We start from the raw sequence: 22,851 nt of genomic DNA, 5'->3' as shown, positions 1-22,851 counted from the left end.
CATCTACCCAAAGGAAAAAAAAGACATTCTATAAAATAGACATCTGCACTAGAATGTTTATAGCAGCACAATTCACAATTGCAAAGATGTGGAAACAACCCAAGTGCCCATCAATACATGTGTGGATTAAGAAAATATGGTATATGTATACCATGGAGTTCTGCTCAGCCACAAAAAACGATGGTGATCTAGCACCTCTTGCATTATTCTGGATAGAGCTGGAGCTCATTCTACTAAGTGAAGTATCCCAAGAATGGAAAAACAAGCACCACATGTACTCACCATCAAATTGGTATTAACTGATCAACACTTGAGTGCACATAGAGTAATAACATTCATCAGGTGTCAGGCAGATGGGAGGGGGGAGAAGGGGATGGGCATATACACACCTAGTGGGTGTGGTATGCACCGTCTCAGGGATGGACACACTTGAAGCTCTGACTCAGGTGGGGCAAAGGCAATATACGTAACCTAAACATTTGTACCTGCATAATATGCTGAAATAAATTAAAAAAAAAGATAGAATTGGGTGGCCATGTGGGAGACCTTAGAAGCCACTTTAAAGTAAATGTAATCCAATAAAAGTAAACACCATAAGATGGCCAGTATACTGTGAGTTATTCAGCAAGAGAAAGTGTGAAAGAGAAAGACAGACATGAAGAAGAGAGTGCTGGCATTTCAATGAAAACTTTTAAATAATCCAGAAGAAAGAACTAAATAAGTAAATGAAGGAAAAACTGCATGGTCAATTATTTAGCTTGTCAAAAGGTAAATGATCAGATTTGGATTATATCTACATAGATAAGAATGCTGAATAGTCCACATAAGTATGCTGAATAAATAAATGGGCAAAGGATATTTTTGGAGGAATGGATTCTCTATATAGTTTATCTCTACGAACTTGTTTGACAGGGGCCTTTTACTTGTTAAAATGGCTCATTGAAAAACACTTCATTGAGTTCATTGTCTTAAAACTGATTCTTCATTTTAAAGGAGCTCTTGTGTAACTTGACCACACACTCACAGTCACACACACACACACACACACACACACACACACACACACGTACACACACACAAACGACCACAGCCCACACCCATGTACCTAGAAATGGCCTGGAAGATAATAAGTATTTTTAAAAAAAGAAAGTGGCTAAATTTTCAAGATGAATACAGTGAATAAGGTTAATTCAATAGTTTTCACCCATAGCATGAGATTTGTGTTTTCTCCAGACTAGTTTTTATCACACATCAGAAGAATGTCATAATCACAAAGATGTGGAAACAACCCAAGTGCCCGTCAATACATGAGTGAGTTAATAAAAGATGGTATATGTATGCCATGGAATACTACTCAACTACAAAAAACAATGGTGATCTAGCACCTCTTATATTATCCTGGATAGAGATTGAGCCCATCCTTTGAAGTGAAGTATCACAAGGATGGAAAAACATGCACCACATGTACTCGCCATCAAATCGGTACTAACCGATCAACACTAAGTTGTTCACATGGTAGTAACACTCATTGGGTGCCAGCTGGAGGGTCTGGGGGGAGTAAACCCACAATTAATGGAAGCAGAATTCACTGTATTGGGGCGGGACATGCTGGTAGCCCTGGTTTGGGAGGGTCAAACGCATTACATGTAACCAAAATGTTTGTACCCTCATAATATCCTGAATAAATAAAAGAAAAAAAAAGAAGAATGTCATACATTCAGGAAGTATTAAAGACAAGTAAGTTAACATGGAAGAATTAGTCCATATTCAAACAGCATCCTATCAGTGGAAGGTCGTTTTCAATGTGCAGTGTGTTACAGCATGAGCACGTACATCCAGCTGCAAATCAGAATAGTTGAAGAGCGAAACCACGGATGGAGGTGGTGGATGACTGTACTTTTCAGGATGTACTGGCAGTAGATCTCTTAGGAAGAAAGTTGGCCAAGGCACATGAGCCAGTGAACATGTGGGTGATAAAATATGACACAAAAACCTTACAAAAGAAGACAGCATATCTTATTTCATGACTGGAAAGAATGGGGACAATTTCCACTTCTCTGAAAAATACATGGCAATATAAGCTGAATACAAATTTTATACCTTTCCCATCTTAACAAGTATAGAAAAAAGGAAGACTGACTGCTATCTCAGAGGAGATGACAGATAATAAGGAGTTAATTAAGATATTATGGGTAGAAGAAACAGTATTCTATTGTTGTTGTTATAATTTTGAATGGTTCAATGATTTTATAATTTAATGAAATAAAGCCTATAAGGACTAATAAGATAGTGTTCTAAAAGTCCTTTACAGAAAAGTGTTATATAAGTCTAAAGTCTAGCTATTAGCAAGTATCTGCATATTTTAATAATATATATTCTCATTCTGAAAACATACTTGAAGAACTATAATTAATCACCACAGTTTTAACTCTCTTATCATTCAGTAATTTACAGAGTATAAGTATTATGAAGAACTCTCATTAGCACTTCAGAACTTGGGAAATAATGAACTTCTTTCTGTAGTTTGGAGGCTGGGATTTTACAACTAATAGAGAAAAGGCATCTGATATCATTGAGAAAGATAGCTACAATAGATCATTAATACATTAACTCAGAACTCAGATTTGTTCCTCTACCATAAGAGCTCAGTTTTAAATAGGGTTATTTTACTCTGGCAGAGAGGCAGTAGGCATTCACATACCTTTGCAGTTTTATTAAACACCCAGAGAACCCACTGAGGAGGAGTGTGTATGTGTGGGTGTGAGTCCATGTGTATGTGTGTGTGATCCTCACATGAGAGTCTGGCCTCTTATGTTTCTTTAAGCCCCTCATTCAGGAATATGGTGTGATGTTATACTCTCTGAGAATAACTAGAGACAAATCTCTATCATTGGTTCATGCTCTTTTCAGGAATCTGTTTCCCCAGGAATGGAGGACACGCTTTGGCAAAATTATTAAGAGGAGATAGGACACGGAAGCATTCCTACCGGCCAGGAAATTTCCTGGACCACAACTCTCAGCTAATTCAGAGTTAAAAGAAACTTGTAATTATTAAAGTCATTATTTTCTTAATTAGTGGAGAAGAGTTTTACTAAATCTTGCTATCTTTACTTTCCAGTCTTTTTGGATACTAAAGATATTTGAAGGAGTAAAATCTCATGTTTTTCCTAGGGAAGAAATTTGGGCATCCTTCGGCTGGGTTATCTATGTAAGTCTACTGATTTTCTTTTTGCTATTAACTGGAGTATTGTTATTTCTCTAGTCAATAATAACCAGTTATTGGATTTGGGAAGGATGGCAATGGATGCAGCATAGTTTTCAAATGTCTCTGAATCCCATGAAAATAGCCAGATTAATAAGACAGCAAAATCAAAAACCTATGGACAACATTTGCAGCAAATGTAGGTAACAAGATAGTTCCATGAACCCCAAAATGCAAGATTCTGAGCACAAACCACTGTCAGGGTTATTTCAGTCTCTTTAGGAGAAAGCAGAGGGAAGTCACGGGGCATCTGATGGTCCTGAGACTCTCAAAATAGTCCAGAGCTTTTCACTAGGGGGGCACAGTGGACCAGCTTGAGAACAGCTGCTGAAACTGGGAGTGTGTTGACAAGTATAATAATCAGTAGTCCGGAAGATCCAAGACAAGTATGTTTTCAGAGCACAAGAGGCAGCAGCGGTCTAGGCTGAATAGCTTTTAAAACTGACATGTCAGGGCTCTGCACTAAGGAAAAACTATTGAAAGAGAGTCAAATCCAACTGGATATTGACAACAGAGATTAAGGAGAGAGGAGGTCTGCATAAAAGTGGAGTAAGGGAACAATTTCATGAAATCCTGGAAAGCAAGCCACCTTATATTTTGGATTCCCTAAGAAAACAACAAAAAAGAGCTTAAGTAGTTCGAAAAGGTACCCCAAACCCTACCTCTTCCTAAGAATTCAGAAGGGCTAACTTCATTTAAAGGAATATTGTTCACATAAGCTCTTCTTAAGGAATCTAGCAAACAAGTCAAATGACTAGAGAAGGTGTCGAGTTAAGTGCAGTGGTGATCATTAAACATATGCTTACTTACAGAACTAAGACTAAATGAAAGTTAGAAAGGACAACAAAGGCAATACGCTTAGATAAAGGAGATATGCTATTCCTGAAAACTGGGGGGACTAGAGAGATCATATCTGAAAAATGTTTTATAAACATTTCTAGCAATTATATTATAAGTAGAATAAGGAGTTGTTATTCTGAGTCTGATACATGTGTAATGTGGTATAAAGTAAATAAATAATTGCAGATTGTAATTCTATCATCCTCTGGGTCCTTCAGGGCTAGAATTTTTGCTGTGGAAGATAAAGAAGAGCTTAAATAATAATAATAATAATGATGGTAAATCCTGGAGTCCTAATATGAATTGGAAGTATCAGTAGAAATGCATGAAGATTTCATTTTTACAGACGTGTTTCTTAGTGCTGTTTGTTGAAGAAGTCCGGAGACAATGACCAATGCACTGGCAATGAGTGTCCCTTGCACTGAAGTTGTGGCCTTAAAATACCCTTTCCCATGAAAAGAAACTAAGGCTTCTTCAAGAAAAGACTGATTCCAGGTCTGGGGCAGGGATAGTATAAATGAGCCTGGGAAATCTTGTCATATCAGATATTGAAGAAGCTAGCAACAACTAGTTAGATTATGTTAAAAGGACTCCGGAGCCAAAGTAAAGATGTTTCCTGTGCCAAAATGGGACTACTTGAGCTGCAAAGAGAATAATTGCAAATGATTGAAGCCCTTCTCATGTTTAAATTTATGAGCTCATTATTATATTTTAAAAATCCAATTTGTCTTTGAAGGATGATAGGAAACCAATTCATTTTATCATGAAAACTGGTAAATAAGTAGAAAGAAATAAGCATTTAGTTTTGATTCTTTCAATTTATTTAAACTTTTCTATATGAACTGTATCACTGGCTAACTGGCTAACTGTATGGGGGGAGTCTCTTTATAAAACTATTTCAATTAATAAATGAAAAAGAAATGCTGGAATTAATGACCAATAAATTAATGGATCTAAGTATTGAGCATAAATGAATGTTAATGTCACAAAAGAGAGGCAACTAGACATATGTACCTCCTGAGGAAAGAAACAAAATCTTGCCAAAGGATGAAGCCGATTCAGTCTACGAATTTATTGGCCAACTTGCAGGAAATACAGAGGACAAAGAATCATGTTGCATTGACCCCAGAGGTGCAGTCAGCGAAATGTAGATTGTGGGAACTCTATAGGTCAAATGTCCTGAGTACTTGTACAAATAAACTATAAGAAAAATCAAGGATTGAGAAAGAACCTACAGATTGAAAGAGATTTAAACACACTTTAAGTTGAAAAGAATGAGCAAGAATAAATAAACTATGGCGTCTAAGTATACACAGTTGGATGATAAATCTAAAAATAAATTATGGTAATTTGTGATATTAAAGTCATGGTAATGATTACAATGAGGTCAGGGAAGGGAGGGGGTTGATATTGGTACAAGCATATGGAAAGAGCACCTGGGGCAGGTGATAAAGTTGTATTTCCTAACCTAGGTCTAGAAATAGAATATGTCTTCTAATAACTCATAATGCTATACATTTGTTTTGTGTAATTTTCTATAAATATGCTTTATTTCATAATAAAATGTTACAAAATAAAAATAATAGTAGCCATTTCTCTATTGCTGAAATGATTTAATGAGTCAACAACTTATTTTAGTTTATCTAAATTGCCTCATCTCATATTCCTATAGTTTCCAGTTTTAATCTCTTGTCTCTGACTTTCCAATCTGAGGAAAATAACTTCATATTATTTGTCTCAATTTCTGAGAAATAAGAATATTAAGTTTCCCAAGGTAGATTGCAAAGAGTTTATGAGATTTCAGGATTCCTAAAATTAATGCCATCCATTACTCTCATAGTTTTTAGAGTGCATACAAATGAGATTCAGAGCTCATATACTTGGTCCTGGTGAACTAAAATTTGCAGACACTAGCTCCTATCTTCTCTAATTCCCTCCCCTCAACCCCTGTGCCTACAATCCTGTTTTTACATTAGGTCCATAAAACATTTAATTTCTGCAAGAAGATAACATTCATACATATTAGTGGAATACTACAGATGCCAACGAGAGAGTGTTAAATTAATGCCTCTGGCTGGAAATGATACGCACCCTAGCACATAAGATTATGGATTGAAAGCCATGACAACTTGTAAGCACTAGATCTCCTTTTCAATTATCCCTTCTGCCTGGGACTCTTTTCTCTGTGTCAGTGGATATAACTTTTTGTTTTGTAAGATAACCATAATCTACCTCTTTTTTTTTTTTTTTTACTTTCATTGCATAAATTTTTCTCAGGCTTATTACTATGCCATATTTTCAAAAAACAAAAAAAAACTTCTGTACTTCACATGACTCCCATTCCTTTGATAGTAGCTACAAATTAGAGACAGCTAAGAATCAACTGTGTTTGAGCAAAACTCAGAGAATTGAATATTAGTGTACTAGCCTCAAGCCAGACAGGTCTGTAATTCATTTCTAGGCTCTGCATTTACTTAGAGAAAAAATTACTTTATCCCCATGAGCCTCAATTTCTTCATCTATAAAATGGACACTATAAGATAAACATCACATTACTGCCATGGAGGTTAAATGAGGAAATGCATCTGAAATATTTGGTACATTTTAGATACTTCCTAAGTGATAATTACCCTCAATTACCTGTTAAGTATTATATTATCAAGTTATATTTTATGTCAGAGTATATTTAATTCTGAAATAATTATTATATAGGAAAATATTCTCTTTGGTCAGGCATATTTGCAGTTTTTTTAAATTGACAAAAATTGTATATATTTATCATGAACATGATATTTGGAAATATGTATACATACTATACATTGTGGAATGGCAAAATATAATTCATTAGCATATTTATTACTTCACATGGTTGCTGTTTTTTGTGGTGAGAAAACTTCAAATTTATTCTCTCAGCAGTTTTCAAGAATACAATACATTATTATTAACTCTGTCACCATGTTGTACAACAGATCTCTTGAACTTGTTCCTCCTAACTGAAATTTTGTATCCTTTGACCAACATCTCCCCAGTCAGTCCCCCCTCCTCAGCCCCTGGTAATCACCATTCTACTCTCTGCTTTTATGAGTTCAACTCTTTTAGATTCCACATATAAATGAGATCATGTGGTATTTGACTTCCTGTGCCTGGTTTATTTCACTTAACATAATCTTCGGTTTCATTCATGTCGTCACAAATGACAGGATTTTCTTCTTTTAATGGCTGAATGGTATTCTATTGTGTATGTTTGCAGTTTTAAACATCTTCCTAGCCTCATGCCTCAATAAATTTATTTTGCTCAAAAAAGATACAGTAGAAATGTATTAGATATGCGTAATTTATAACCTACATCCCTAAGTAATGAGTTCTTTTCTTTATTACAGATTCAAACTCTTTTGAAACATTTATATTTTTAAAAACTTGCTACATTTGTCATCTGCTTGAAATTTGATAGCATCTTTTATTTGCTTTTAACTTAGTAAAGGCTAACTGATAAATGAATAGTCAATAATCACCTCTAACAACTTAAGAGACAGCCTTTCCTGCTCCTGGTGAACACAACTTCTTTTCTCATAATGTTCTCAAGAAAATAAGAGATTATCCTTTGAACAGCACAGAAAGGGTACATTCATCTTTAAGACTATGCCCTCCTAACCTCCACACTGCCCATTTTCTGAAGTAAATAAGTAATAGGGGAAAGAAAGGAAAGCAAACAACATGACCTAGAAAATCAAGAAAAGAGAAACAATATATGTTTTTTTTTCATTAAAAGCAACTGTGATACCTTATCACTATGACCAGTCTTTCAAGTTGGCACCGACCTCTGTAGTATGATTCCAGGAGCAATGGAAAGAAACCCAAATTCGATAAATCTCCACATTTTTCTTTCCTTTTCAAAAACATTTTTGAGAGTTTCGAATTAATATACAAATCCATGCAAAAAATAAGAGCTGTATCAGAAGCTGAGACTGACTGTCCTGTAGCTGGAGTGAGTGCTGTGAGGTCAGAGGCTGTGAGTGTGGAGGGACAGAGGCACAACGTGCACCCCATCTTCTGGAGCTCCAGCCAAGGGGAAGGGAAGACGAGACATTTTGAATATCACTGTAGGAAAAGATCCAAAGCAAACACTTTTCATTCATTTACAATTTTGCTGTGGAACCATGAAATGCTATTCTGAATCCTTGCTCATGCTGCAAGCTGACCCAACTCATGAGTAGAAAGTCAGAGCGATTCCCTGGGCCAGCTTCTCTGCTTTTCCTTCTTTTTTTTTTTTTAAAAAAAAAAATTATTTTATTTTTAGTGGGAACGTTTCCACTTTGTAAGGATCATGATTTGAAATACATCTTTTTGATGGGCATGGGAAAAGAAAAAGGGCTGAATTAAATATGACGGGACTGCCATCCCTTGCTCTACTAGACAACCACTCCAGAATTCTACATGTAAAAATGTAAATGTTTGTGAGAATTCTCTTCTTTTAAAAAATCCATTACTTTATGACTGTCAGCATATTTGAAAAATAAAGATCATTTCCAACTTCTTTGAAGCTAACAGAATCTGTTTCTTAGTGATTGTGTCAGAGGTTTAAAAACTGTTGCTCTCAGTTTTTTTCTTAACATTTAAGAATCTGTTTCCTTTTTGAGTCTGTCAAAAGCTTTTAACAAATTGGAAGATTGTTGCTCATTCAGTTAGATTTTTTTTTTGCTGGATGAACACGATACAACAAATCTGTTTTGGTGTCTTTAAAATCAGAGTTTTGGCTTATTAAAATAGTTAAATATTGGTTGCTCTCTTTAAGGTTTTGGTGTTGTTCTTTAGAAATGGAATCATTCTTGTGTTTGCCCTGTGTGCCAGGGCACTGGTTTCATAACTAACTGGACAAATGGCTTTTCACATAATCAGATGCTCAGTTAATAAGGAATGACAATCATATTGTACTCCTAGCCTCTTCAGAACTATTATAGTACAGTCAATGGATTGTTACTAAGAACACTGTCAAACATAATGGTTTTAAAGAAGCCACTGGGGAGAAGAAAAAGAAAGTTATTTTGGATATTGTCAGATATAAATAATTAGGACATTCTCTTTCCTGTGGTTCAGTTTTTATTTATAGTTTATCTAGTGTAAATCAATGAAATGTTTTTTTTACTGTAGAACATGCATAATAAAAATTTTGCTAGTAGTGTATCATTGGAGTTACCTGGAGAATTATGATATTTAAAAAATATATTTATAATTTATAAGTCTATTTTATATCTTAGAAATCCTCATTAAATGCTTACAGACCATTTCCAAAACTTTACTCCAGCTCAAATCCATTTATACAGTATTTTCATCTTTTTAAAATAATTTTACTTACTATTTTCAGCCCCAAGTGTCCAGAAAGTAATGGAGTTGACAGAAGAGACCAGCTTGTGCTAGATTCCCTAGAAATGGTTATTTCAGGGCATGTAACACATTGTCTTCAAAATAATAATCTCATAACCCCTCAAAACATCTCGAAAAGCCAGGAACTAGACAATTTAAAATGAGGCTTAAGGGTTAGAGTTTAACTTCATAAACATTTGAAATAAAATTAAAAATTATGTCTCGGTGCTTATCAGCATTGTATAGTTCAACCAATTTCAATTTTCTACAGGACATTGCTGGATAAAAATATTATTTTCAAAAAGTTAGGTCATTTGTAAAGTAAAGCAAGAATAGTGAGAAATATCAGTCAACTTGAATCATAAACAATATTCACTATATTGTCATTGTTATTACTGATTGTGATGAGCACAATATTCTCTTTATAAATCAAAGTTAGATCTCTTTTCAATATCTCCTTCCTTTGTGCCAGAATATTGAAAATATGTCTCTATTACCTCATATTATGCATAGATTAGCCACAGTGGTAAAATAAGTTGCATAATATCAATTTGTTCTGTCAAATAAATGACACACCGTCAGGTAGAGACATCCGGTTCCCATCTGGAATATAATGCTTTATCACTTTAATACAATCAATGAAATACTGTGCCTCAAATGATATTACTCATCATTTGCTTAAATTGCTTAAAAATATTTTTAAAATAATTGCAACAATTATCCCATGATGATCTGTCAAATAGTGCACTGTAGATATGACAGGAAAGAACTCAAGACATGTGTTCCAATATTTTAAGGAAAAGAAGTCAAATTCACAGTAAAATAATTATGCATGCATTTAAAAGAATGTGTGTCTAATTCTCCTCTCTCTCTTAGTACTGGTCCTTGGCACAAGCTGATCTCTATGCCTGGAGTACCTGATTAAAATACTAACTCTTGTTTTTATCAGGTTAGTTTCTTTTTTATTTATTTACTTAAATTTTTTTCTTTATCGCTATAGATTTAGGGGGTACACGTGGTTTTTTGAATCATGGATGAATTGTATAGTGGTGAAGTCAGGGCTTGTAGAGTACCTGTCATCCACATAGTATACATTGTATCCGACAGATAATTTTTGATCCCTCAACCCCATTCTACCCTCCTTCCTCTGAGTCTCCAAAGTCCATTTTACCACTCTGCATGACCATGCATACCCATTATTTAGCTCCCACTTATAAGTGAGTACATGCAGTATTTGTTTTTCTGTTTCTGAGATCCTTCACTTAGGATTATGGCTTCTAGTTCCATTCAAGTTGCTGAGAAAGGCATTATTCCATTCCTTTTTATGGCTGAGTAGTATTCCATGGCATATACATACATACACACACCCCACATTTTATTATCCACTCATCAGTTGACGGGTGTTTAGGTTAATTCCATATCTTTACAATCGTGAATTATACTGCTATAAACATACGAGTGCATGTGTCTTTTTGATATAATGACTTCTTTTCTTTTGGGTAGATACCAAGTAGTGGGATTGCTGAATTGAATGATAGGTCTATTTTTAATTCTTTGGGGAATCTCCATACTGTTTTCCATAGAGGTTGTACTAATTTTCATTCCCACCAATAGTGCATAAGTGTTTGCTTTCCACTGCATCTGTGCCAACAGTGCTTTTTGACTTTTTAAAAATGGCCAATCTGACAGAGGTAAGGTAATATCTCATTATGGTTTTAATTTGCATTTCCCTGATGGTTAGTGCTGTTGGGCATTTTTTCATATGATTGTTGGCCATTTGTGTATCTTCTTTGAAAAATGTCTGTTCATATCTTCTGCCCAGTTTTTAATGAGGTTATTTGTTTTTTTCTTGCTGATTTGTGTTTCTTGTAGAATCTGTATATTAGTCCTTTGTCAGATGTATAGCTTGCAAATATTTTCTCTCATTTTGTAGGTTGTCTATCCACTCTGCTGGTTATTTCTTTTGCTGTGCAAAAATTTAATTTGGTTTAATTAAGCTCCATTTATTTATTTTTGTTTTTGGTATATTTGCTTTTGGGGGTTTTAGTCATAAATTATTTGCTTAGGCCAATGTCCATAGAGATTTTCCTAAGTTTTCTTCTAGAATTTTTATGATGTCAGGTCATTTACAGAACATAATCAGGTTAGTTTCTATTTGTCCTCTAAACTCTCACTTTGAATTTACCTCCTCCAGGTACTCTTTTTTAATCCTCTGTGGTCATAGTAATTATAAATCTCTGTATATTTTTTCTCTTTCTAATCAGGCTGAAAATTTATTGAGGGAGAGTGTTTGATTTATCTTTGGAAATATAGGACTCTCCAAATGCACTAGATCTTGGTAGGAACTCAATAAATGCTTGTATAAAGAATGGTAGTATAGTAGTAGTTCAGTAAGGTAGTAAGGACCTAGATTATCATCAGGGTTGTGTGAATAATTTTTTTAATGCTGACTGTGACATACATTAGAAAAATGGGCAGTTTTGATATTTAACTGTATATAGTAGTTTGAGGTAAATAATAATAATAGTTAATAATAGATACACTATGCATTCTAAAATATCTCATTTGATCCCCCCAATAACCCATGAAGTGCCTACCATTAATATATCTACTTTATATTTGACACACCTAAATTATAGTGATCTTAAGTAATATATCCAAGGTCAAATAAGCAGTGAACCATAAGAACTAGACCTAGGATTCAAATTCAACCAGCATAATAATGCCAATGTCTGAACTCTTAACCTTTTCATATTACTTCCTCAAAGGGATAGAGTCATATCAGTCCACGGATTTTAGCAACTATACTTTAGATAATACAATTGTCAGAAATATGAAATGTCAGAGGAAGAAATGGTTTGATGAAGGTATAATATCACTATCATTATTTAATAATAAATGCTTGAAGGGCAATATAATGCCAATTTCAAATGACATCTGTATTTCAACACTGAGATTGTTAAACATTATATAAAATATCTACATGATAGCTAATCTCCTTTTCAGGAGAAGGTATTTTAAAACTGATTAAAGAAATAGAGAAGTATAAAACTTAAATTTAAGTACTTCACGATCTGGCCTAGAACCTAAGATTGACTTTTTCTAGACAGGCATTACCAGTCACCATAGTCATCATGATACCAGAAGAATAACAGAAGCCCCCTAAAGTACTGACTCAATTATCTTACAGCTAGATCTTCTAGCACTTCTAACACACCATATATGACCTTAACAAAATGACAGAAACAGTAGAAATTTCTTTGATCAAGCAATCTACCTGCCAACTGTTCAAAATTGTATGTGGGTTTCTTAGAAAAGAGTAGGAGAAGAATAATAGAAAGTGTTTTATTAACATGGGAAATATAAAGGTACAAAATGTTAGTTTACAGTAATACTGCGATTTCTGCTATTCAAATATATTTTAAAGGATTACAGTGAAAACTACAATATTAGCAAATAACTATACGTGAGCTTTTCATAAAAGGTTGGGGTAATATTTCCCAGAGTAGAAATGCAGGTTTAGATATCCTGTTATGCCTCCCCAGCCACTGAAATTATGTTTGGCCTTGACTAAATACAAAATATTCCCTATATTTTAGTTTCCCTGGAGAAATGTACCTGTTTCCAAGGTGGGCAGATGTTGATAGATTTGAAAATTATAAGATGCAAAATAATGGCAAAACATTATTCTTATTTTAATATGTTTAACAACAACAAAAGTCAATTAGAGAAGCAATTCAATTATTGAAATCTCAGGAAAACACATTATGGATGTTATTTTTTCTCCCATGAGTTTAAACTGACTTGAAATGCAACATTTGGTTGTGAAGAAATTATAGCCTGTATTTTATGAGTTGTATGCTTTGGTTCAAGGTAAAATCAAGGGTCAACATTTCAGAAGCTTTTGTCTTTTCAAAATGTTATTATTTTAAAATATGTGATTCAAAAATTCACAGCCTTATCCAGTTAGAGGATCTTTTTTCAGCTCCAGAAGACAGGAAAAGGGCCCTACTGGGCAATGGGAGAGCCAATTTCTTTCAATCTCCTTTCCCAGATTCCCTGCAGAGTGGAGCTTGAGTGTTAGCCAGCTGTCTTCAAAATCCTGACCCCCACTTGGAATCCCTAGCAATTAAAGGCAAAGGGCTTTATGGCCAGGCAGAGTATGCAAAGATATCAGAAACTTACATGAATATTTTTTCCTTTACCCTCTTCATCAAATTCTGATCTGAAATAGAGTTGGAGATAAGGAAGAAGAAATTCAGGAGAATTTCAAGAAAGAGTCTCATATGTTTGAACTGTACGTTTTGATAAAATTAAGATGGCTAAAACATAAAATAAATGAGTTAAATTTCTTAGTGCTTTTAAAGAGTTTGTCATTATGGATTGGGGACACTTTTGTAAATCATAATTTATTTCTATAATCTTAGGCATTCTTTTTAAAAACTCCAGCTATATGAAAATCATTGACTCATACTAGTAGAAAAATATTAATAAAAACTATTTCATAACAATCAGAAAAATTATCCCAAATTAATCTAATAGCTAAAGAATGATGTACGTGTTATAGAATTTTCCTGCAGACACATTGCATATTCTGTCACAAGGTTGTATGGGAACCATCGGCACATTCTTTAGCTTATTTCTTAATCTAGAAACTAGAGATACTTTTTGGTTAAGTGAAATTAGGTGTGTAATGGCATATTTAAAAAGTAGCAAACTTGTTCAACTGTAAGGTGTAATGGCAATTTTATTATCATGTCGTGCTCAAACATACATGATTTACAGATCTTGAGCTTACAGGAAAACCATAGCATTACATAACATTTACTTTTTCAGAGTATTGAAATTGTAACGTGGCTTCAAGCCTTCTGTTTCATTAGAAAATTATGTCTGGACATAGCTCTTTTGTGTCTCCTCTGATGTAAGTTTGTCACAGTGTAAATTGTGAAAATGTGCTAAACTGGTCTTCATGGATGTGTCTAATTAATGACACCCATTGTTATCTTTGGGCTGATGAAATGGACTATGCCATGTTGTGAATGACTGGCATGGCCCAACTCTAGTAGTTTTCGATTTTAAATTAGCCATTGCCCACTTAAAACCTTGCTGAGAGGATCCAGCAAAAAGTTGATATTTAGTAATTAAGTCTGCAAAATATTTTTCTTATCAATGAATTTTGGGAACCAAATGGGAAAAGACCTTAAAATGCATTAAAAATTAAGTTAAAACACTCTGAACCAACTGTCAGCCAGAGCTCCCAGCTGGAGTATTCATGATGCAATAAAATTAGAATGTTGGAAAGAAAACACACTCTACACAAATGTACTTGATTTAAAAGTCAGACTTCACATTTCAAAGTTCCTGATATTTCAGATGAGCTTCTGCTGTGCATGCCCACAGAGGTACACTTTTGAGTCACAGAAGAGTGCTCTGCTAAATGTAAAATCTTTTGTGCTCCATTACACAAAGACAGGAGGACTTAGGGAGCCTTGCAGGAGACCATGGTGCTTTGTTGTACTTAGGATGGCTTAGCCAACCTAGCAAACCTTGGAAACACATTGAACGTTCCCCTTTTTAACCTACAGAAACCTTAAGAAATTAAGAAAATTTCCAGAAATAAAAACTAGGATAAAACTATAATCTCCATAAAAATGGCTGTAATCATTGACTAGATGATCATGATGATGGTATGAATGATGATGATGTTGCTGATGATGACAAGGACAGTTTTCATGTATGCCATGTCTGCTATGTACTTTATGTGCATTAATTTATTGTCATAAAAACCCTTTGGTAGGCACTCCTGTTATCCCTATTTTACAGACAAAAAGACTGAAGTTCACAGGTGTTAGGTAACCTGAGAAGGTCACACCTACTATATGGAAGAGCTCTGTAGGAAGTCAGATATGCCTTACTATATAATGTTATTACCCTTAATCATCCTACCGTATGACATAGTCAAGAGTATTCAAACTCTCCCTCCAAAGTGTACTCTCTGGTATATCTGTAACATGTTTTTCTGTCAGAACCTTACAGAGCTTTTGATAAACAATTTGCCTTTAATTGCCTTCACCCCCAGGGAAATCATGTCACCCACCTCTGAAACGCAGCTGCCTATAGGAGGGAAAAGGCTTGGAATAATGCTTGTCCACATAGGAAATAAAAACTGCTTAAAATTGCCTTTCATACTTAAAAAGGCAATAGCCACAGTTAGAGGTTGGTCTGGTCATTTAAACCAACACTTTATTTCTTACAATGTGTGTTACTGAGACCTTTAATGAGCACAGTTGGAGTGGGTAGCTTTCTATTTCTGAATGCCAAGAGACATCTCCAGTTTCATGGTGTTCCCTAACAGCACGCTAGAATATGCATTCGCTGAAGCCCAAGGACACAACTTATTAACACACTTTTGACAGTCTATTTTTTCCCCCAAGAGGTTTCACATTCAAAAAATGTCATTTCTTCTCCTTGCATTTGGAAATCAAAGGAAGACAATATAAATTTATGTGATTATAAAACATCTAACTGATTCCATTTTTGTTTAGGTTTTTGCTTAAATATTGTCTATGAATTTGAGGTTCTATTCAGGAACATTTGATACTCCTTTAGATTTCAGCAAGCAAACAGAATTCACAAATTTTTTTTAAAAAGTGTAGGAAAAAAAACCTATGATCATTAAACTTTAAGGGAAAAAGCATTGGCATCAGTTGGTAATGATCAAATTTAGATATCATTCTACTTAAAACTGGAAGATATAATGTAGATAGTCTTTATCATAAACTATGTAGCCAGCAATTAACTGTCATCTGACAAAAAATTAACTGAAATAATTTTAAATATGTTATAAAAGGAATGCTTCATTTTTAATGTCATCATTTATGTCATTTAATTTCATTAAAAAGACATTGATCAAGCACAAGTATTTGTTGTCAAAAGAAGAAAGGTGGTGTTGGCGAGTGATACAACCACAAAAAAGCTTAAACCCTACTGTAAAGAAGATGATATTCAAGGAAAGGATGTATGTAGTGCATGTGTATGAATAGCTGTGACATAAGGAAATGTGTAATGAGTACTCAAAAGAGGTAAGGGTAGGGCTGGATACAGTGGAAGCAGAAAAGGGACGTGATCTAACACATCTGACACCATCTGCTACTACTACTCTCCCCCATTTACTCTGCTCTGGCCAGACTGAGCTCCTGGTGGTTTCTTGAACAACTAGGTTCTCTTTAGTCTCAATGTCTTTGCCTTTGATTTCTTCTCTGCCCAAATATCCATGAGACTCACTCCTTCATTTTCATCTAAACTTTCTTCAAATGTTATTTCTCAGTGATACCTTTCCTCTTTGCCCTCTTTAAAATTACAATCTCCCCAACCACTTCTCATTTCCCTTGCCTGCCTTATTTTTCTTCTTAACTCTTATTAACTTTCAAACATAGTATAATATCCTATTTATTTAATATATTATTTGTCTCTCTCCCACCATGCAAGACCCCCAGGGGCAAAGATTTTTATTTTGTTTACTACTGATTTACCAGAGCTTGGAATAGTTCTTAGCACATAGTAGGCACTCAGCAACATATTGTTGAATAAATATATGAAGTATTGACTAGGTTAAGGTGAGGGATCTTAGGACAAAGGAATTAAAAACTTGAGTTAGTAGCTAAGGTATTATATTAACAGCATCCAGAGAAAGTCATGGTGTACTTAAAGTTAGATAGGTTTAAACATATTTGTAGGCCAGGGAATATGAGATAGGGCCTAGAGAAAGGAAAAACAATGAAGAAAAATGAAAGCACTGAGGATCAAAGTCTTGAAAGAACTAAAGAACACAGGCCTAGAGGCATAAGTATAGCAATTAGCTTCCTTTCTAGGGGAACGTGTCATCCTTCAAGACAGGATCAAAGGAGGAAGAGAGATAAGTTAGAATAAAGAGAAACTTTGAACTGTGAGAAGAGTGAAGCTGAGGAAGCTCATCTTGTCCAAGTCCATTTACTAGACTTGGGATCCAAGAATTCAGGGAGCTAGGGGGAGGAACTGGGGGCTTCTGGGAGAATAAAGGATTGGAATAGTTATTCAATAGAGTGCCCAAGAGAACTGCCGGAGATGAATAGAATGGTTATGGGTAGTGAGAATTTAACTGTAAGTATGTAGTATGCACCTATAGAGGAATCCACCTTATATACACTCCCTGTCATCCTTGCAAAAGACCAGAGAAAGAACACTGTGGGTGTCACCTAGGTCTAGGGACAGAGAATATCAGAGTGGCAGGTGGGACAGCTATGAAGTAGAAAAAGTGACTGTATCTTTGGAATCATCTAATATTGGTTTCAACACATAGTATGGAAGCACATCGTAGGCACTCAATAAATGGTTGCTCTTAGTTGGTTGTTGCTAATATTTACAGAGTCATGCAGACGAAGAATCAAGGTTAGATGATGTGATAGAGAGTAGTGGAGCAGCAGTATGGTGAAGCTTGTTATTAAAGATTTATCATATGTAAAATAGGGATGGTATTAGCACATGTCTCATAGGTTTATTGTGATGATTAAATGAAGTTCATTCTAGTCCTGGAGGAAAAATATTTGAAAAGTGATTAAAAACTGACATAAATAAAAGATAAAGTATCAAAAATAGTGTTTAGCTCAGAGTAAGCACTATACAAGTGTTGGCTTGAAGAAGAAGGGAAAGGAGGAGGAGGAGGAGGAGGAAGAAGGAGGAGAAGAAAAAGAAGAAGGTGATGGTGAAATATTGAGAATCTCTGGATCCAGAAGCGGATACAGATTCCTTGTCGTTGATGATTGTCTAAGAAAAACACTGAAAACCAAACCTATCAATCCAGTGGGCATTAGTATTTTCTCCATCCCCTAAAAACAACTGAGAAATAAGATGGGTGACCATTTGTAGCAGGGTTCACTAAGGCAGAGGTTATGAACTGCTCTTGTAGAAGGCGGCCTGAGCCTTCCATAGCTATTTCTTATCTACCACATTCTGTCTCCAGCTTCTCTTGAAAAACTTTACTCCAGCCTGACAGATCTGTTCATACTTCTCCCAAAAGCCCAAGACACATCCTTTGTTTAAGCCTTTGTTTTGCTTATTGTATGAGTTCAGATAATACCTTTCTCCTGTCCTGCTCTCCATCATTCCTCTGCTAGTGCCCTACTCAAGCCTTTCCTGAATGCTTCTCTGTCTTCCCCAACTCTTAGAGATAACTTTCCTCTCTGAATGTTTGTCTGTAGCATTGCAGACTGCCTTGTATGTACTATGTGCCCTAAAATGTGCATTGCTACTGAAATTATGAAAGCATGCAGCTTGATCATTCCACAGTGGATAGCAAAGGGGTGAGAGTGTTTATTGAAGGGAACTCACCCTTGTGCACATGCATGATCATTAAGCAAGATAATGAGAAAAAAAGAAAGGAAAGAACATGTGGAAACACATTAGTTTCCAGGATGACAGCCAAGAATTTGCCAATCATGTGAGCCGAGATGGTCAAATGTTAAAATAGCTTTGCTCTGTAGTCATGTGAAATAAATTTGACACTCCAAATTATCTCCAAGACTCAAGAGGGCCTTTGAAAGCCAGTTGCTCAGAATTAGCCAGATAAGTCCCTTATAGATTCTGAAGCAATAAAATGAGTATGTGGACGGCCACAGTAATTTGAAACAAAAACAATACTAAGCTGTAAACTACAAAACATGCATGTATGATAAAATTAGGCGAGCTTATTTCTAGATGTTTTTGACCAAGATTCTGGATAAATTCAGAATGTTCTATTTTTGTTTCCACTGATTTGCTGATGCCTCAAGCCTATTGTTAGTTCCTTGGTACTGGTCCTATGGAGAAGCTGAGTGTGCTATGCAGTAAAATTGCAAAACGAGTTATCATAAACCAATGTTTACACACACACACACACTCTCTCTCTCTCTCTCTCAGAAAGTGCAATCAAGTTATCTATATTACCCTTTAATATTTCTGAGAAGACATTTCAATTTTAGTGTTTTGTTGGAACAAGGATCAAAGGTGCAAAAGCCTTCAAGGCAGGTGGCATGCATGAGTGCAGTGGGAAGAGAGCAGGCACCTAACGCATGCACTCTGTAAGGACACCATGGGGGTCAGGGATGCTGACAAACATTGGCCAGAGCTGCCTTTCAGGAACTGCTGTTACTTAGCTTTGGCTGATTTTTGTTATTTGTGAATGTAAGCCTAGTATAATCAGATCTTCCAGGTTTTCAGAAGCTGGACACCCTGACATCTTCATGTGAAATTTATAGATTTTAAAAGTTGGTTCAAATGCTTCTAAAATATTATAGGTCAAACAGAACACATCTCTCATGGCCTTCAAATCACCATTTTCCAATTTTTGCTTTGGATTCATATGATGACCCTCTTTAGTGTTACTTCAGTTCAATAACCACAGAAAAAACTTACATGTAAGATGTTAAAAATAACCATTATACTTTTTGTAATATATTTTCACGTGGCTGAAAAAAATCCTTATCTATAAATAACAGGGAAGGCTTTGAAATGATATGTGAAAACCATGAGGCAAAGACAGGAGTTATTAAGGGGAAATGTAGATTACATGATATTCTTGCCCCTGTTTTATTCAGTGCATGCCCTCTGGGCTGAAAATATTCCTAGAGCAATAATCCAGATGTCACCGCCAGGTCTTCTGCATCAGCAGAGATTTTGAAAGGTACTATATTTTTAGAACTCTTTCATGGAGACTGCTATTGCCACCATTAATCTATTAGTCTCTGGCTTTGCCAGGAAGGCACTTGAAAATAGTTTCTGAGTAGCAACACCTTGATGAAGTATAAATGGGAGAAACAGCTGGTCCTTTGGGAAACAGGTTATACATTTAAAAGGTTTTTGCAACATGTGTTGCTCAACACAAGTCACAAAACAGTGCCCCACCTCCACCTACATCCTGCCTTTTAAGTAACAGATTTCAAAGGGAATTTAGTTCATATTCTTTTCATTATAAGAATAACTTCTGAGCTATTGTGTGCCTATGCAACCTCGCAGGACCTTTTTCTAATGCCCAAAAGCCATGACTCTCTTCAACAGTTAACATAACTCAGAAGTTGGAAACGGTAAAATGTGTTCTGCGCTTAGAAGTCAGACAGCCAGAGTAACTTCTGAATTCTTCACATGGTAAATGTTTTCTTGTTCCTATAAAAGGAGGAGGATGCAGCAAAAACCTCAGTTCCTGCACTGAAGCAGGTTTACAATAGCTATTACATTCAGAATAGGTAAAAGAAAGAAAAAAGGAAAGAAAGGAAATGGACAAACAAAAAATTGCTAAAGATGGTAATATGAAAAGGTAAAGAAAGAGGAGACTACAAAATGAAGGTGTTTTCCTAACCCTGTCTTTGCATCTGTCTTTGTCTCTTTTTCATTGTCGTGCATTTAGGATGTTGCATTTTCTCTTCAAAGCTCCACAATGGGACCTGAGTGCTTTGATCAAAGTATGCTTTGCCTTCATGTACAAGACTCTTTACAGGGCACTTAAAGGGTCTAAATTTTTGACTGCAGTGTGGCTGTTCCCATCATATTTTTTAGCCAGTGAATTCTTGGCATCTTTAGAATTAAAAAACAAAGCAAAGAATTTTAATGTCAGCCGAACAAAAGCAGATTTTTGAGAATCACAGAAAAATGCTCCTGGGCTGCACACTCTTCTCTGCAGTTCTTAGTGCACCTGCTGGTGTTCTTTGTGAGGATATCTCTGTTTTACTTCATTATCAGTCTCCAAAGCCCATCTTCACCCCAATGGACAAAGGAGTTCTCTGGACCTGGCAGAGGACTCTACAGGGGTCCTACTCTTCAGCCCCCTCCACTTACTACTCTCCCTGTAGCTTTTCCTGAATAAGAAACTGCCTTCCTGCCACATGAGGGGACAGTGACTGAGACAGTTACTCATCTAAACTGAGAATGGCTTAAAATAATGAGTTTGAAATAGACAGCTCTCAGAGTGATTTTAAAACAAAGGAGAGTGAAGATTAAATAAACAAAACTTTCTCAAAATGTTCTTGAAATAAGTTGATTTATACTTTCTAGAATATACATATTGCCATTTCATAGTGCACAAATGCCTTAAATACTGCCATTCTAGCAACTTGTTTGCTATCAGTTTTCAGCACAAATGATTTAGATGACCATCTTAAAAGTATAGAAGGTAATTTCAGCTTTCACTTTTTAAGCATCACTTGTCAGAGCAGTTCACTGAACTTTACTAGGCATAGGTAGGTAGGAAGGTATTTTATTTAAAGCAAAGGGGGAAAATAATTTACATTTGATTGTGAAATGCCAGTTGAATGCTCCTGTTGGAAGATATGACTGCCTGGTTGTACTCATGCTCTTTTTCAGTCATGTGGAAGAAAAGATTTGTATAGAATTCAAAGAACTGATTCAGGATATTAGAATGACAATTCCTTATGATAGGAGAAAGTAGCCATAGATAAGGTATTCTGTGCAAGAGAAGGAAGGAAAGCTTACACAAGGTATCCATGTAACAAAAACATTTGTACCTCCTTCATGTGTACCCCCTTAATATTTTGAAATTAAAAAAAATGGATTGACTTGTTAAGAAAAAGGAGAGAGAGAAGAAAGGAGTAGAAATTTCTTGTTTCACCTATTGAGACAGAAAGAGAGAGTGATCTGGAAGGCAAACTCTGAGACAAGGAAGTGCTAAGAAAACTGCCGTCTGAGCCAGAAAATCCCTGATAGGCAGAGCATGTGTCTTGTGGCTGGTAGCTGTGATCAAAATTGATAGTATTTTGATCCCAAACTGCACTGAATATAAAGAACTGTATGTTAGCATTGTGAAAGAGCTAATTCTAAGATAATAAATGGGAGTGAGTTAAAAAGGAACTTTATAATCAAGTGTGAGGATAAAAGCAGAATGATATAAAATCGCTCACGCTAGTTTAATGACTATTCATAAAATCAAATACATGATAACTGAGAGCAGTTAAAAACTGAAAGGCAGTATATTCAGGCATAATGTTATACTTGAATGCAGGGTTTTAATTGACATATTTATTTTAATGAAAAATTATATATTTAATTTCTTAAGGATGACATTGCCAATGTGAGCTAATCTAACCTAATGAGCCATATCCATGGTATAATATAGCATTATTCTAATATTTACAGTCAGAATATCTGCGTTCCATGTCAGGCTACTCCTTTTACTAGTTATCCACTTATTGCCCTGGGTTTAGGTCTGGTTTGAACCTAAAGAGTTAGCACAGGGCCAGCAGTGTCCAGTTTGGGGGTTACAGTTCTTATCTCTGATAGGTGGGAGGATTGACAGAAGTTTGCAGAACTGGACTTTTCCTCTAGCGGAACTTTGCAGAGAACAACTAGTCACTGAACCTTGTGTC

At 35.4% G+C, this 22,851-nt stretch overlaps 1 protein-coding gene across 1 annotated transcript in view; it reads right to left on the bottom strand.

Annotated features, from left to right (window-relative positions):
• Positions 1 to 22,851, bottom strand: part of KCNH7 (potassium voltage-gated channel subfamily H member 7) — a 451,497-nt gene that overhangs the window by 307,994 nt on the left and 120,652 nt on the right. The window lies entirely within an intron of this gene.

This window comes from Lemur catta, chromosome 8 (assembly GCF_020740605.2).
Source record: "Lemur catta isolate mLemCat1 chromosome 8, mLemCat1.pri, whole genome shotgun sequence".
NCBI classification, from domain to species: domain Eukaryota; kingdom Metazoa; phylum Chordata; class Mammalia; order Primates; family Lemuridae; genus Lemur; species Lemur catta.
Note: the sequence above shows the minus strand (reverse complement) of the source record. Positions and strands in the feature narration are given on the sequence as shown.